Source organism: Lissotriton vulgaris, chromosome 3_1 (assembly GCF_964263255.1).
Source record: "Lissotriton vulgaris chromosome 3_1, aLisVul1.2, whole genome shotgun sequence".
NCBI classification, from domain to species: Eukaryota; Metazoa; Chordata; class Amphibia; order Caudata; family Salamandridae; genus Lissotriton; species Lissotriton vulgaris.
The window spans coordinates 1,515,181,968-1,515,196,718 of record NC_141689.1 but is presented as its reverse complement, the minus strand read 5'-3'; positions in this window follow the sequence as shown (position 1 = coordinate 1,515,196,718).

The following is a 14,751-nucleotide window of genomic DNA, read 5'->3' as shown; positions in this document are numbered from 1 at the left end:
ATACATTTTATACATTTGTTGAGCAGACCTGAAGAATAGCTTTATATTTTTAAATCAGAAATAGTATATATTTCTGTACAAAGAAATGCACATATCTAAATACATACATCTAATCAAATTATACATAGTTACATGCACAGACATTTGCTGTACATATGTGTTCGAGTGAGGTAGTCATGTAGAAAAGAACCAACCATTGAGTAGGCTTCTGAAGGTAAGATAGTTATCTGTGGCTCTTATGTTTAGGGGTAATGAATTCCATAGTGTGGCTGCCTGAGCAGAGAAGGATGTACTACACACAGTATTTTTCTTGTATGCTGGGGTTTTGTGGCGAGTTGCCAATCTTGAGCAGAGGTTACTTTGTTGTATGTATTTGGTGTTTTTATTCCTGATAAAAAGTGGTCCTGTTACATGTATTGCTGTGTGGGTGATACAAAGCAGCTTAAAGGAAGATCTTCTGGCAAACAATAACTAATGTAGGGCCCTCAATGCAGGGGAGATGGGGAGCTGTGGCTTTACATGTAGGAGTAGTCTGGCAGCAGAGTTCTGAATTTGTTGTAGCTTTTTCATAGTTGATGAAAGATGATCTATGGTGAAGGCCAATGGTGTAATCAAGTTGAGACACTACTAGAGATATAGTAGTCTGGAGTTTGTCTCAAAATCCTAGGTGGGGAAAGATGCATTTTCTAACTTGTCCACTTGGGATTAGCTGTGGACTTTGGCACCAAACCCTGCCTGCCTGCTCCTGTCCCGACAATTGTGTAAACCCGACTTGTTATGCAGCTGTGCATTATCCAAAAGCCTCGGAGGGCTGCCAGCACTTCGCCAACATGCCAGCATCTCCCTTGAAGTGAAGGAGCCACTTCCCTGCAACATGCAGGCACTGACTGCAAGGTCTGATTCACTGTTCTGCTGCCCACCAGATCCACTAACGCAGCAGCTACCTATGGCGAAGTTACTGTGCTCCAGGAGGTCAGCTCCCTTCCCCTACCAAGTATGGAGGCCCCAGGATCCGCCCTGCACCAATACCTGGGGTACCGGACCCCTTGCAGAAACCAAGGCTTATTTGTACTCCAATCCAGACTATGGTACTGCCAAGACAGACCAGCCAACGTGGCACATCAGCATAACAGAAGCCAGGACCAAGATTGGCCCAGCTGTCCAGTTTTGTCCCCCTTCTCCATGTTAACACAGAACATAAGAGCCTCTAAAACCAGTGGCATGCTGACTAAAACACACCTCTGCACCAGAGCCCCACATCCGGAGTCAAAGCCTGCCAAAGGTGTCCTTGTCTCCGGAGACCCTCAAACTTTCTCTCAGAGGTACTTGTCCCGTTGACTACAGCGTGTAGGTCTCTAGGCTACCACTGCCGAAAGTACCCATGCACCCGGCCAGCCCAAGGCAGGTGAAAGTGAATTCTTGGTGCTTTCTTTGACCGTGGCCTCTGCTCACGTTAAGTCCAGAAGATCAGTCCTGTAAGTCGCTTGCAAGTACCCCTATGCAGTGAATGTTTCTACCATAGGATAACATTATAGCATTCGAGGATCATGGTTCTAATCCGACAGCCGTCATTTTATACTGAAAAATCTGATAAAATCTTAAGTACTTACCCGGTTACTAAGTTCTAGATGTTAACAATTCCATAAAAATACATGTTTCTTTTTTAATTGGTCTATAGTTTCTGCTTGAGTGTGTGTCTTGTTTATTGAAGCCTAAACTGCTTGCCGACACCACCACAAAAGAGAGCATTTGGTATTATTAATTTAAGCCCTGTACACCAATATGGGTCGTCTGGACCTTCTATACAGTGTAACTTTTTTTGGTACCCTACATAAAAAGCCAGCTTCCTACACTTGTATTTTTTTTTTTTTAATAAACTCTAGGCGTGATGATTCGCCTTTTCTGTATCCTTAAAGATATCGGGAGTTGGCCTCAACATCCACCTAAGCGTAGGCAAATACTGCATATCCCCATGGCTGGAGGAGAGGGTCTCCATAAGGAAGTAATTCTCTTCTGGCTGCTAGTGCAAGTCCACCTTGTGAGCATTGACTGCCCTTAGGAAAACCTTGTGATGAGGGGGTACTGTCCGGGTGGACAGCGTGGCTGGGTAGAAGTCTGGTCAGTATTGCAATTGCATTTATATCACCAGGGGGAACCACATCATTATCCCCACAAGGGTCGTTGTGGGGAAGTGTGTTGTATGGTGGTTAACTGCGACATGGGGGTTGATCCTGTCCTACTCGCTCTCCGGAGGGAAGAGACGCTGAGGCTGACGGGGCGAAGTCAAGGCGAGGCACCAAGGAACGGCTTCTTGTGCTTCTTGGTGCCTCTTACCTTATGAATTTGACGAAGAGAACTTCGAGCCCCTGGAGCGATGCTCAGCACTTCATCCGAACCGAGTTCGGGAGAGAGATCGACGAGTCGACCTCCGCCGTACGAGTCGGGCCACGAGCAGCTTCTGGGACCGTTCCCTCAAAGTCTTCGGCACCATGGCACGGCAATCAGAGCAAGACTTCGTGTCGTAATCGCCCTCCAGGCACCAGAGGCACAGGAGGTGAGGGTCCGTTACAGACATGCCAATGTGACAGGCGATGCACAGCTTGAACCTCAAAGTCTTCCTGCTATACATCCTACACACCAAAAGTTTGAAAAAAATCTGTCAAAAAGTGACAGGGGGTAGCTCAATTTAATAGGATCGACGCTGGCTGATGCGCAAAGAAAAGAATTGACTTCAGTGCGCCAGAGTTTAAAGGTAAGGCATATGCGCCTAGATGTCTCTATCAGATATTCAGTGTATAATCCAGGATGTACACAGCTGTGGGAAATACAAGAGACGCAACAGATGGTAGTGTGTCTTTTTGAGCTGAGGAAAATTCCAGTCAACCATATTTTTTCAGTTTTGTGGTCTTTGGTCTAAAGATGCAGGATTTAGAAGGAAATTGCTACTTACCAGTATGCATCTGTTCTTGGCATGTAGAGCTGCAGATCACTACACTATGCATTAGATCGCCACCTGGTGTTGGGCTCGGATGATTGCATGTTGTTGTCGTCTTGGAAGAAGTCTTTTGTAGTCACGAGAGAGGGGACTCCTCCCTTGGACGATAGTGTGCATGGGCTTTGGCTCCATCCTTAGATTGTTTTTTGCCATGATGGGAAATGATGGCGTTAGTAGAAATAAAGAAAAGATGTCCATGCGTGTGCATCTAAGTAAGATAGAAACTGGAACAGATACAAGTCCCGGGGAGGTGGGAGGGCGTGTAGTGATCTGCAGCTCTACATGCCAAGAACAGATGCATACTGGTAAGTAGCATTTTCCGTTCAAGGCATATGAGCTGCAAATCCTACACTATGCATCGATTGTGCAGCAGTGTCTCCCCTAGCGGTGGTCACCTGTATCTGTTGCAGTTGTTTGAAAGAGAGTTTTAAGAACAGCCTGGTCTATTGCAGCTTGCAGCTTGGCTTGCACATCAACACAGTAGTGTTTAGTGAAGGTGTGTGTTGTAGACCATGTTGCTGCCTTGCATATGTCTTCTAAGGGGATGTTCCCTAAGAAAGCCAAGGAGGCTCCTAGCTTGCGTGTGGAATGCGCTCTAGGGGGAACTGTTAATGTACGTTTTGCTTTTTGATAGACTTGTATACATTTTACAATCCACCTAGCAATTCCACTCTTAGAGATTGGGTTGCCTTTATGAGGTGGAGAGAAAGATACAAATAATTGTTTTGTCTTCCGAAAAGATTTAGTCCTATCTATATAGTAGAGAAGAGCTCTTTTAACGTCTAGGGCAGTGGTTCCCAAACTTTTGACTCCTGAGGACCCCTACTGAGTCCCCACTGGAAGCCGGAGACCCCCAAGCAATTTGTATTATTTAAATTTCAAATATTTAAACAGTAATTAAAACAAAACACATGTGCACACAAAACAAATACTCAAATACTAAGGATTTTGGGGCCAGATGTACGTCCATTTCATTTAGCGCCTCGCAATTGGTGGCAAATTGCGAGTCGCTAAATAAAATGTACAACAGTGTGTTTAGGCTCATTAATATTAATGAGCCTCTTGCAATTTGCAAGCCCATTGAGAATGCCAGCCCTCCCAGAGATGGTGGCCTGCTGGGCTCAGTAGACCACCATGTCTTGGACTGCTTTTAAATAAAGCAGTTTAAAAAAAAATGCAGCCCGTTTTCCATGAATTTAAAAGAAAGAAAGAAAATGAAATGTTTGATTCATTTTTTAAGGGCAGGTAGTGGTCCCTGGGACCACTGCCTGCCCTTAAAAAGTAATTTTGCATGCATTCGCAAAGGGGAAGGGGGTCCCCTGGGAACGCCTTCCCATTTGCGAATGCATTACCATCTACTTGAAGTAGGTGCTAATTGCAAGTTGCAGTCGCAAAAACATTTGTACATGGTTTTTAGACTCGCTATTTGGAAGGGAATGCCCCTTCCAAATAGCAAGTCGCTATTTAGTGAGTCACAAAAAAATTGCGACTCGCGAAATAGGCTCTGTACATGGCTCAATAGGTGTTGCGGGGTTTCCGTTCTCCCACAGAACTGTGCATAGAGATCTAGAACCTCAGTGAGTTAGGATGATCCAAAAACTCATCTCAGTGTCAGAAATCTCCTTACCTAGCTAGCTACAGTGTCTCATGGATCATTATGGAATGATCCATGTCTTAGACAAACCAGAACATGATCTTTAGAATACCTCAGGAGTCGTGGAACACATGAACACTCTTTCGTTATATAATCATTTCAAACCAAAACTGAGAGTCAAAGAACACAAGTGCAAGTTTGAAATATTTATTATTCAATGCAAAGTTCTCAAACGCAGTATCTTGTATAATACCAAAATGCAGATTATAAAAATCAGAGTCAGCAGCATAGTCACTAATCCATAGTAAGCAAAAGGTGCTAGCATGTTATAATGCAAAATCTATAGAAATCTATAGCACCTATATTTCGCGCACCCTATCTAGCATATTATTTTATATCTAGGAAGGTCTCATTCGGGCTTTAGCAGGGCGGCCCCATACCTCTCAATGTCAGTAGGAGCAGTTCACATCAACAGCTACCAGCTCTCTTCATGCGCAGCACCAAGTGTCTACGTTCATTCCGTGTAACTCTATCTTAAACCCGCGTAGAGCCCAAAATGTTGGCATCAACATTATTTGTGTTATGTCTAATGTGGTGCGAGGATCAAGCCTCCCAGCAACCTTGTGTTAGGTTAATTTTAGAGTGTGCAGCTCTCAGTGTGCAGACAGTTGTACCAAGTGTACCAGGCAAAGCTGATAGCATAGAAATAACATATTATTCTCAAATAAACCACCTCACCGCTTCTAGGGTGAAGGCGACAACAACCAGTATGTGTCGTGTGCAAAACTGAAGCCGAAGGAAAAAAGGCTGTTTAAACATGTAATGCACTCATGCTAACTTAACGCAATATATGTAACGCAGTATCCATATGACACCCCCCCATTGGTCCGAGCACCGTCAAACATAAGGGAAAAGGCAATACTAAATCAGATACAAAAATTGAAAGCAAAGTTCAATAATCTTGAGCTAAAATAAGCTAAAAATATGTATGAATGAATATGTATGAATGCCTACAGTGGCCTCAATTCTAAAAATAAAAACAAAACTTTCGAACCAAAAGTTATTCGCCAGGTCTCAAAAATATGGACCAGAAAGTAGGACCAGGTCGCATTAATCCAAACGTCTGTAAGAGAAAAAAACAAGGCACTTATCCAATATCCAAAGTCATGTGCCACAGTGACGTTATCCTCAGCGACATCACGTGATTGAATTCTCCATCAGCCGAACACACTCCATCTCTCCAATTCAGCGAGGGGAAAGTCATATTTCACAACAAAGTACTCCTCCCAGTCATGAATGGAAAGTATATGCAAAGAAAGTTGCAACAGCCTCCAGTATGAAATCACTGCCATCATCCGAAAATAGTTCAGCAATCCAATTCAGCAATGGGAAAGAACATACGTGCTCCTCCAGCATCGGATCCTCCTGTAACGTCAGAGGACAACTCGGTGGGTTCACCAGATCGCTGTGTGTCAGAAAGGCATCCGCCGCTGCAGAGATCTCCCATTGGCCCAGAACTCCATTTATTGCTGCCAAGGCCATAACTCTCTCGCCAGAACAGATCAACTCATGAGCCACCACGGGACGCATTAGCTGATCAAAATCGACGTCAGGAGCAGTCCTCAAGCATAGGCACAAATCAATGGCCCAATCGAACTCGCAGTTCAGGCAGTGAAACACAGGTTGGACACACGTGAAGTCGGTGAACCGAAATGACAATCTATAGGCCGTGCTTAATGCTGCAAGCGGCAATGTTCCATAGTAATTGAGCATCCGATTACGGCACAGTGTCAGGAGGCGTTGAACGGCGTCTTGCGCAGGATGGGCATCCATGTTTTATGAAGAAAAACACCAACAGAATGCCTGCGGCTACAGCCAGTAACACAGGTAGTCCACCAAACAAACTCGAAAAAATAGTGTGAAAAAACGTGGGAATGATACCAAAAACCTTCTCAAACGTAGTCACGAGGCCACTGCTCACTAACTTGAAAAAATGTGCCAGCCCAGTCGTTGAAGAAGCATTAAAAATCTGGTGTACCAGCTCGCAGAAATGAAACGGCAAATCAGTATTTAAAAGCGCCTGCACCTCTGTGCGGGTGTTGGCTATGTGAAGGACATAAGTTTCCCGGGCCGAACTCAGGGTCACTTGTTTTTGAGACAAAAGGGCCCTTATTCTGCTTAAACCATTGAATTTTGCTTCCAAGGTTGGAATCCGTGGCCAGATGGAGACATCTGAAGAACCATGCGTGGGTGGGTATAGAACATTCTTGCAGCACACTACACGCTCTGATACAGTTACCACATATGCCACACCAATTAATAAACCACAACATAATTCGTTGTTTAAAAGTAAATAACTACCATTAGCTAACAATGTGAATGTGGGAACCACTGCTGGAACCGGCGTGCCTTTTAAAACACATGCTAAATTTGGGCGGTCCTGATTACAAGAACCGTGTAACTGAATGTGTCTGCATATTAATGAATGGTCAGGTGACTGTGTGCATTCCTCACCATTAAGATTCACTTCTTTCCCATCCTTCAGACATCTGTATGTGTATGGTAATGACCATGCCTCGTGTAGGAATGCATTGCCTAGTGGTTCATATCGTCCTATAGCAATATATCGCATACAGTTAGTAAATTTATATAACGGAAATGGTAATGTAATTAGACCATGAATAAGCCATGTGGCAGTAGTGGTTTCAGCAACAGAAAAAGGCAAGGATTCTAGCTTCTCAATATGTAACATAGAAAATGATGCATCACGCATTGAAAGCATGCGCTGTTTTTCAGTAAGATTAAAAGGGGCGAAAAGGGATGAAACGTTCAATGAGGTCCAGGGAACTCGACCAGCCTTAATTGTCTGTAGAGTCCAGGCAAACTGCATTACAGAACGCAATTGATTTTGACCATGGTATAACGTGGACACCTCATCATGTACAATATCAACAACAGAAGAAACAATATTATCCAATGTGTAAATTCTGGAAGAAAGCATGTTTATACTGTTATCGACCACTGCAAGCACTTTTTCCAAATTGGCTTGATCAATAGCCCTCAGGCGTTTAGCTGCTTCGACTTGTGAAAATTTCCAAATTTCATTGTAAACAGCATAAATAAAGCGTTTAGACCGACCCATAGTAGGACCTTTTATAAAATCATTTAGCTCAATATTCTCATTCAACTGTGACAGATGCAGTTTAACTGCAGCTAAAGTGGAATGTTGTAACCAGTTCTGACACATTTTGCCTACTGAATAAGTTGTAACAGTGTGATCTGTGTCAAACCTGGGATCTGGCCTGATGTGTGTAAAACCTTCAGACAAACCCAAAAAACGACGTTGGCAATTATCAGAGCTTCTTTGCCATAAAAGCCACCCATCTGGATCAAAACTGGAAATATTAAAGGAGGAATTCTGCATAAGTGCTTGTATCTCACTTATGGATAATGTAGTGAAATTACTCCAACCTGAATGTTCTTCCAAATCAGGGATTGTAGGGGTATTTAATTTTTTAGATGTAGCCAATCCAAAACATGTTGTTTGGGTAATAGTCGAATTTAAAAACAACATGTGATTCGGGATGAGACATGCACGATGCAAAGCCTCAGAGCCTTGTACCTGCCAATCTTTGGTACCCCAAACCGATTTAAGGTCAATAGCATCCTTCCATAACTCATAGCCATCCACAGATAACCTTTCTAGAAAGGACTTTGAATACAACAATTTTGTGTCAGTTAGTCTAACTTTTGGCATGAATTTCTGGTTCACTTTAAAATAAAACGACTCAGGATTTGATTGATTAAAATCTGTAAAGTAAGAGTATTTTCCCAGAAACGTACTTGAGCTCCCCTGTAAAGGAGTAGGGCAATGTTCCCACTGAGTGTAATTCACAGGAACCCGCCTGGAACTTGTCTTGTGCAAGAAATGATTTCCATAATGTTGGTAACAAAACAAATCACCATAATTGACAGAATCTAAATACAAATCCTCATCATCAAAGGCCGCATAATATTTCAAATCAGAGAACAATGCTTCTACGGCCTGAAGATCCCAATCATCAGAACGAATATTTTGCTTAATCACATCTCCCATGTTTACTCTAAGCACATTAGGAACATTAATAACTTCTGTGGGGCCATGTATCTGAAACCTAACCGCATCCCACACAATCCCATCAAGGACAGGCCAAGCAGTAATTTGTACTGAATGTAAGTCTCTCTTTAGTCTGTGTGCTGAATGTGAGGAGGAAAGAGGGGCCAATGTTCCATTAAGGTACCGAATTCCTGTTCTTTCTTTCACATAATGGCCATCAATCAGGCGGAAAAAATAAAACACAAAACCAATTGACATAAAAAGATAAAATGAAAATAGTATCAGCCAAATGTATGTCCAAGGTGGAACTAAAAAATGTCTTTTAAACAACGTGGCATATTTTGCAATAGTCGATGGTTTCTTTGAAAGTTCCGAATCAGAGTCAAAAGAGAATCTGGACTGGTTAGCCAAACGCGCATGTAAATCGGACATAGATAAATCAGCAGGATCTGCATAGGTCACCTCATCAATGTTAGTAACAGGAATAGTATTTAATAAAGGACTGGATATGGCAGGCATCTCGAGGGACACCTCCTGATCTGCACCAGATGTAATAGCCAGCACAGAGTGCCTCACCATGGAAGGACAGGATACAGCCGGTGTCATGCTATGAAGAATCGGCCACCCTGTGTGTCTTGACATTGTCAATAGAAACAAATCTGTTTTCTTTACGACCTGGAAGTGGTGGTAAAATGACTGTTCTTGTGCCCTTCACTCCAAGGACTCGAACCGGCGCTCGATATGAGGGACCAAACTCTTTCTTGTTATCGATCTTCTCTCGAACCAGTTCTCCAACTTGGGGTAGCCAGCCAACTACCGGGATCTGCAACGCATCATCCGACGTGGAGGGCAAGTGTTCCTTTGCAAGACTGTCTCTGGTCTTTTGTAGATCCTGTAAAACATTGCAATGTTCATCTACGTCAAAGGCCGCGGCCTGGGCCTGGCAGTCTGCACCATCAAGGTCAGGGACGTACATCTTGATACCAAAGAGCATTTCGTATGGGGTCCGCCCACCCAGAGACCTTCTAGGGAGATTATTAAGCGCACGCTGCACGCCATAGAGGTGGGTCAGCCAGTTTCTACCAGTGCCTATAACACGGGCTGTCAAAGATTGCTTTAAGTCGCGGTTCATTCTTTCTACTACAGAATTGCCCTCAGGCCTGTAGGGACTTGAAAACTTCACCTGTACCCCCAACGAAACCATAGCATCCTTATACGCCTTAGAGGCGAAAGCCGGACCCTGGTCCGAATGGAAAGCACCACAAGCAAAGATTCCCACAAAGACACGCAAATCCTTAATGACAGTTCGCGAATCAGCGCTTCGATGCGGCCATACCCATACAAAGCGTGTGCATGAGTCAACTGCTACTAAGATGTATTTATACGCAGTATCAGAAGAAAAAGGACCGCAGTGATCCAAATAAACACATCCAAGTGGTTTATTAGAGATGTACAACTGTGTCTGAGGCGGACGCGCAGCAGTAGAAGGCTTTATCTGCTGACAAATGTCACACATAAGGACATAATCGCGCGTCTGTTTGTACAGTCCCTGCCACCAGAACCTCTGTTGTAGCTGAGATACAGTGGCTGAGACGCCCGCATGCGCAGACGCCACACCTTCATGAGCCGCTGTAATCAGAGAAGCTCTGCGATCCGAGTTGGGAACTAGACGCTCTCCAACTTCAGGAATTTTCACATAAGGAACCTTATCGGGACTTAAGTGGTATGTGTACTTCGAAGGGAACCCCGCAGGATATTTACCTCCCTTCGCCGTGGCAGCAACAGCTGCCAAGATGTCATCATCTATTTTGCTTTTGGACCTCGTGACCGCCGCCACTAAGTATTTTGATACCGCTGACTTCGCTGCTTCATCAGCAAGCGAGTTGCCAACAGCGTGGACTCCCACGCGCTGGTGGCCTAGAGTATGAATCACAAACACGAGCGGCAGTTTCTCTTTAAGTTCCGCCACTCGGACCCAGATCATTTTATGTTTTATTGTGCTACCCTTGGAATCACGAAAATCATTCTGAATCCAAAAGAACAAGTTCTCATTGTAAGACTGGACACAGTAGTAAGAATCACTTACGATTAAAGTCGTCACACTAGGATCTGCGTACTCCAATGCGAGCATAAGAGCACGGAGCTCTGCTAATTGTGCGGTGCAGTCTCCTAGTGTTTGCGTGTGCACGACACTGGACTTGAACTCATCGTTCACCATGGCACCGACCACAATGGCGCAAGCGGAAACGTAGGCATGTTTAGAGCCATGCGCAACCTGCGCCGAACCATCTGTGTAAATGATACAATGGAAATCCTCCAACGGCCGCATTGCCAAAGGAGCAGGATGAACAAATTCATACTGTAAATACTCCTGCGACCGTAAAGCGGCGTCAAAAATAAACGTGACATCCTGAGATGTCAAGGATGTAGCCCACTGAATCCACCGAGGGTGTAAAGCTTTAGAATTCGGTACACTGGCTTTCGTGACCGCCTCCAAGGCAGGACACGGGGTAACAACCAACATGCGCTTTCCCTGCGACAGGGCACGTTCTTTAAGAATTGCCATCTGCACAGCCGTTAAAACTTTCTCCACAGTGGAAAAACGTAGTTCAGCCGAAGTGTACAAGTGTGACTTGTAAGCAATAGGTACAGTATCCCCCTCATTAAAAGTCAGGTACGTGAAACCCACCGTCCCAGGGATAATTCTTATCACCAGGTTGGTCTGGTTATCACGGGTCTGTAAGTAGTCAGAAGTGAGCAAATCAGCCTGCAAAGACTGCAGAATGGCTGAATGCTCTGGCAGCCAGCATGATTTGGAAAAAGATGGTTGTACCAAGGCATATAAAGGCTTGATACGCTGGGCATATTCCGGAATGTATGTCCTCCCGAAATTTAAAAAACCCAGTAAAGACTGTAATTTTTTCAGCGTTGTCGGAGAGCGCAACTGCGCGCACTTCTCCAGGAAGTGAGGAGCCAATCCCTTTCCTTCATGGTTAAGTTCATAACCCAGAAACAACACTGTGTACTCCGCAATGTGTGATTTTGCAAAGTTAAACTTGTAACCCATGTCTGCAAAGTTACAAATTATGCTGTTTACACGACACAGATGCACCCAAAGTTCGTCGTCTGTGAGATAAATGACGTCCACATAAGAACATGCAACTGGATCGAAACTCTCCAAAAGAGAGACTATGCGGGCGGAAAACACTCCAGGACTATTTTTATATCCCATTGGGAGTCGTTTAAACATTTTTTGTACGCCGCCGCACGTAAAACTGGTCCATTGGGAACTTAGACCATCTAATCTATGTGCATAAAAACCATTGGAAATGTCAAGCGTGGTTTTGAACCGTTTACGCTCAAGACTATTCACTAGGGCAGAGCCGTGAGTATTCTGTACTGCACAGTTACGGCAATGCGAGTTCAAATGCCGGTAATCCAAAACCAGACGATATGAGCCGTCCGGCTTGTTAACAGTAAAAAGGGGATTATTCATTGGTGACACACGCGTTTCAATTACACCTTGATATTCCAATTGTTCAAGGATAGCCGCGACCGAAGCTTTAGCTTCACGCCGTATGGGATACTGGGGTTGTGGCTGCGGCTGTGACCGTAAAGGAATCTCATGGCTAGGGGACAATTTATCCCAGCCACACTGATTTCGGTACACAGCCGGCGCAAGCGCCAGAGCCCACTCTTCTGCAAAATGCAGCGCTTCCACTCTCGGTACAGTGTGCGCGAAACTGGGGAGGATTACCTCCTCCCCTCGCGGAGCTGCGAGAACAAAAGGTGGGGGCCAGTCAGCCTCCGAAAGCAAAATGTCATACGTATCCGAAAGATTCTCCCAAAATACCCCTTTTACAGTTCGCTGCATGTCACCTTCAATCAACAGGACAATTTCAAAAAGTCTTTCAGGGGGAGCAACATGTGTATCTGCTGTTTCAATCACAATAAAAGTCTCAGTCGCTGTCACCTTCAACAGTGGACGGAGGGCCTCTCTCACTATGGTAATCTCCGCCGCGCTGTCCAGCAAGGTCAGAGCCCACGTCAGATTCCGAAGCCGCGTTCTCACTATCTGGGGCATATCGATGCGCCGTTAAGGCAGCGACTTTCTTCTTGGCAAACTGCGGTCTCTTAGGCGTAGAGTCGTCCCGCTGATCCCCTTCACTTCGCGTGCGGGGCTGGCCACGTCCTTGCTGGCCACCCCTGCCCCTGCCGCCCCCTCCACCACCGGTTGACGGAGCCGATGAGTCCTGAAAGGAACGAGGAGAGCGTTGGTCAGATGCCTGATATCTGTCAGGCGATTTAATCGTAGCGCGATCGCGCAATTCATAAACGCGCTCTGACTGCGCAGGTTGTGAAGGCGCCGGACTCGAAACCTGTGTCTGTTGTTGTTGTTGCTTACCCTGATTCTGCTTTTTAGGCCAATTTTGTTTCTTGGACTTGGGCTGTCCACCTGTTTCCGAAGACTGCCCCTGGGGCTGCTTCTTTTCTTTTTCAAGAAAAACCTTCGCACCCTTAGAATTGCGGCCAACCATTTTATAAGCCGCCACAATAATTCTTGCTAGCTGACGGGGTTTCTCGGCATCGGGAATTAACGCCAGACCATTGGCCACCTGAAAGTTCACTGCATCCCCTTTTACATTGGCAAGGATAATACCGCAAACCGTCTCAAATGAACCGTTCAGGCGCATACCCAACTCAACCGCCGACTCAGGTCCGTGATCATCCTGAACACGTTTGAGGATCGCAGACAGGTTCGATACTGACGGTGTGCCAAAGCACCTCGAGTAAACCGCTGCAAAAGTCTTACCCCATGTCTCACAGTCAGCAAGTTCCGGGGCTATTTCCTTCGGTAAACTAAGCGTAAGGATCCAGTGTTTTTCACTCTGAGTCGTATTAGGAAACACAGCCTCTAGCTGGTCGAATTTCTCGGCAAGCCAGTAAGGAAAATCATCCTTATTCTCTGGCTTTCTGCCCATAACGGAATTCACCAAGACAGGACTGATTTTCAAACCAGCCTGTTCTGCTCGAAGCTGCGCACCTGCGGGGGCTGCGCCATGAATATTACGACCAATGTAATGAACAAGAGCTCTAATCACTCCAACCGCGACCTCATGAAGACGCCGCAGGTCACCCACGTTACAAGTGGTGCGATTAGGATGAGGAGTAAATCCACCCAAAGCGGGCCAATTTGTGCCCGGAATGGACAAAGGACCTAACCTCGGAGCTGTTAAAGAATGGGGTAGGGCGCCACCAAACCAAACTCCGTGCTGCCAAGCGTCAATAGGTACTTCCAGTGCCCTGTACGGAGCATAAGCCGCCGGTACATCCGTGGCAGTGTATGAATGGAAGACACCCGAATTAGCGTCCACACCCGGAAATGTTACCCAGGAATAAAACAATTTGTACGGGTACGCATGTTCCGCACTCACCACTAAAACCACAGCCAAGCCTTCCGCAGGCACATTATATGTCCGCAAGTGGTCGCGAACTGCGACTCGGCTATGCTGCGCAATTTCCACGGCCATGTCAGCACAGGAAGTGAAAAGAGACAACGAACAGTTTGTAGCACAACTGGGTAGTAAGTCAAAGAAACCGTTTATAGAAAAATTCAAGCTTGAAAAGACCTATTTCAAAAATAGGTAGGTTTTTCCGACACCACCGTTTACCGGAAACGGGAATGAAGGTGTTAAGGTTTGAATGATAAACTACTCGAGTGTCATGAAATACGGCCAACCAATTCGTTGGGCGCCATGTTGCGGGGTTTCCGTTCTCCCACAGAACTGTGCATAGAGATCTAGAACCTCAGTGAGTTAGGATGATCCAAAAACTCATCTCAGTGTCAGAAATCTCCTTACCTAGCTAGCTACAGTGTCTCATGGATCATTATGGAATGATCCATGTCTTAGACAAACCAGAACATGATCTTTAGAATACCTCAGGAGTCGTGGAACACATGAACACTCTTTCGTTATATAATCATTTCAAACCAAAACTGAGAGTCAAAGAACACAAGTGCAAGTTTGAAATATTTATTATTCAATGCAAAGTTCTCAAACGCAG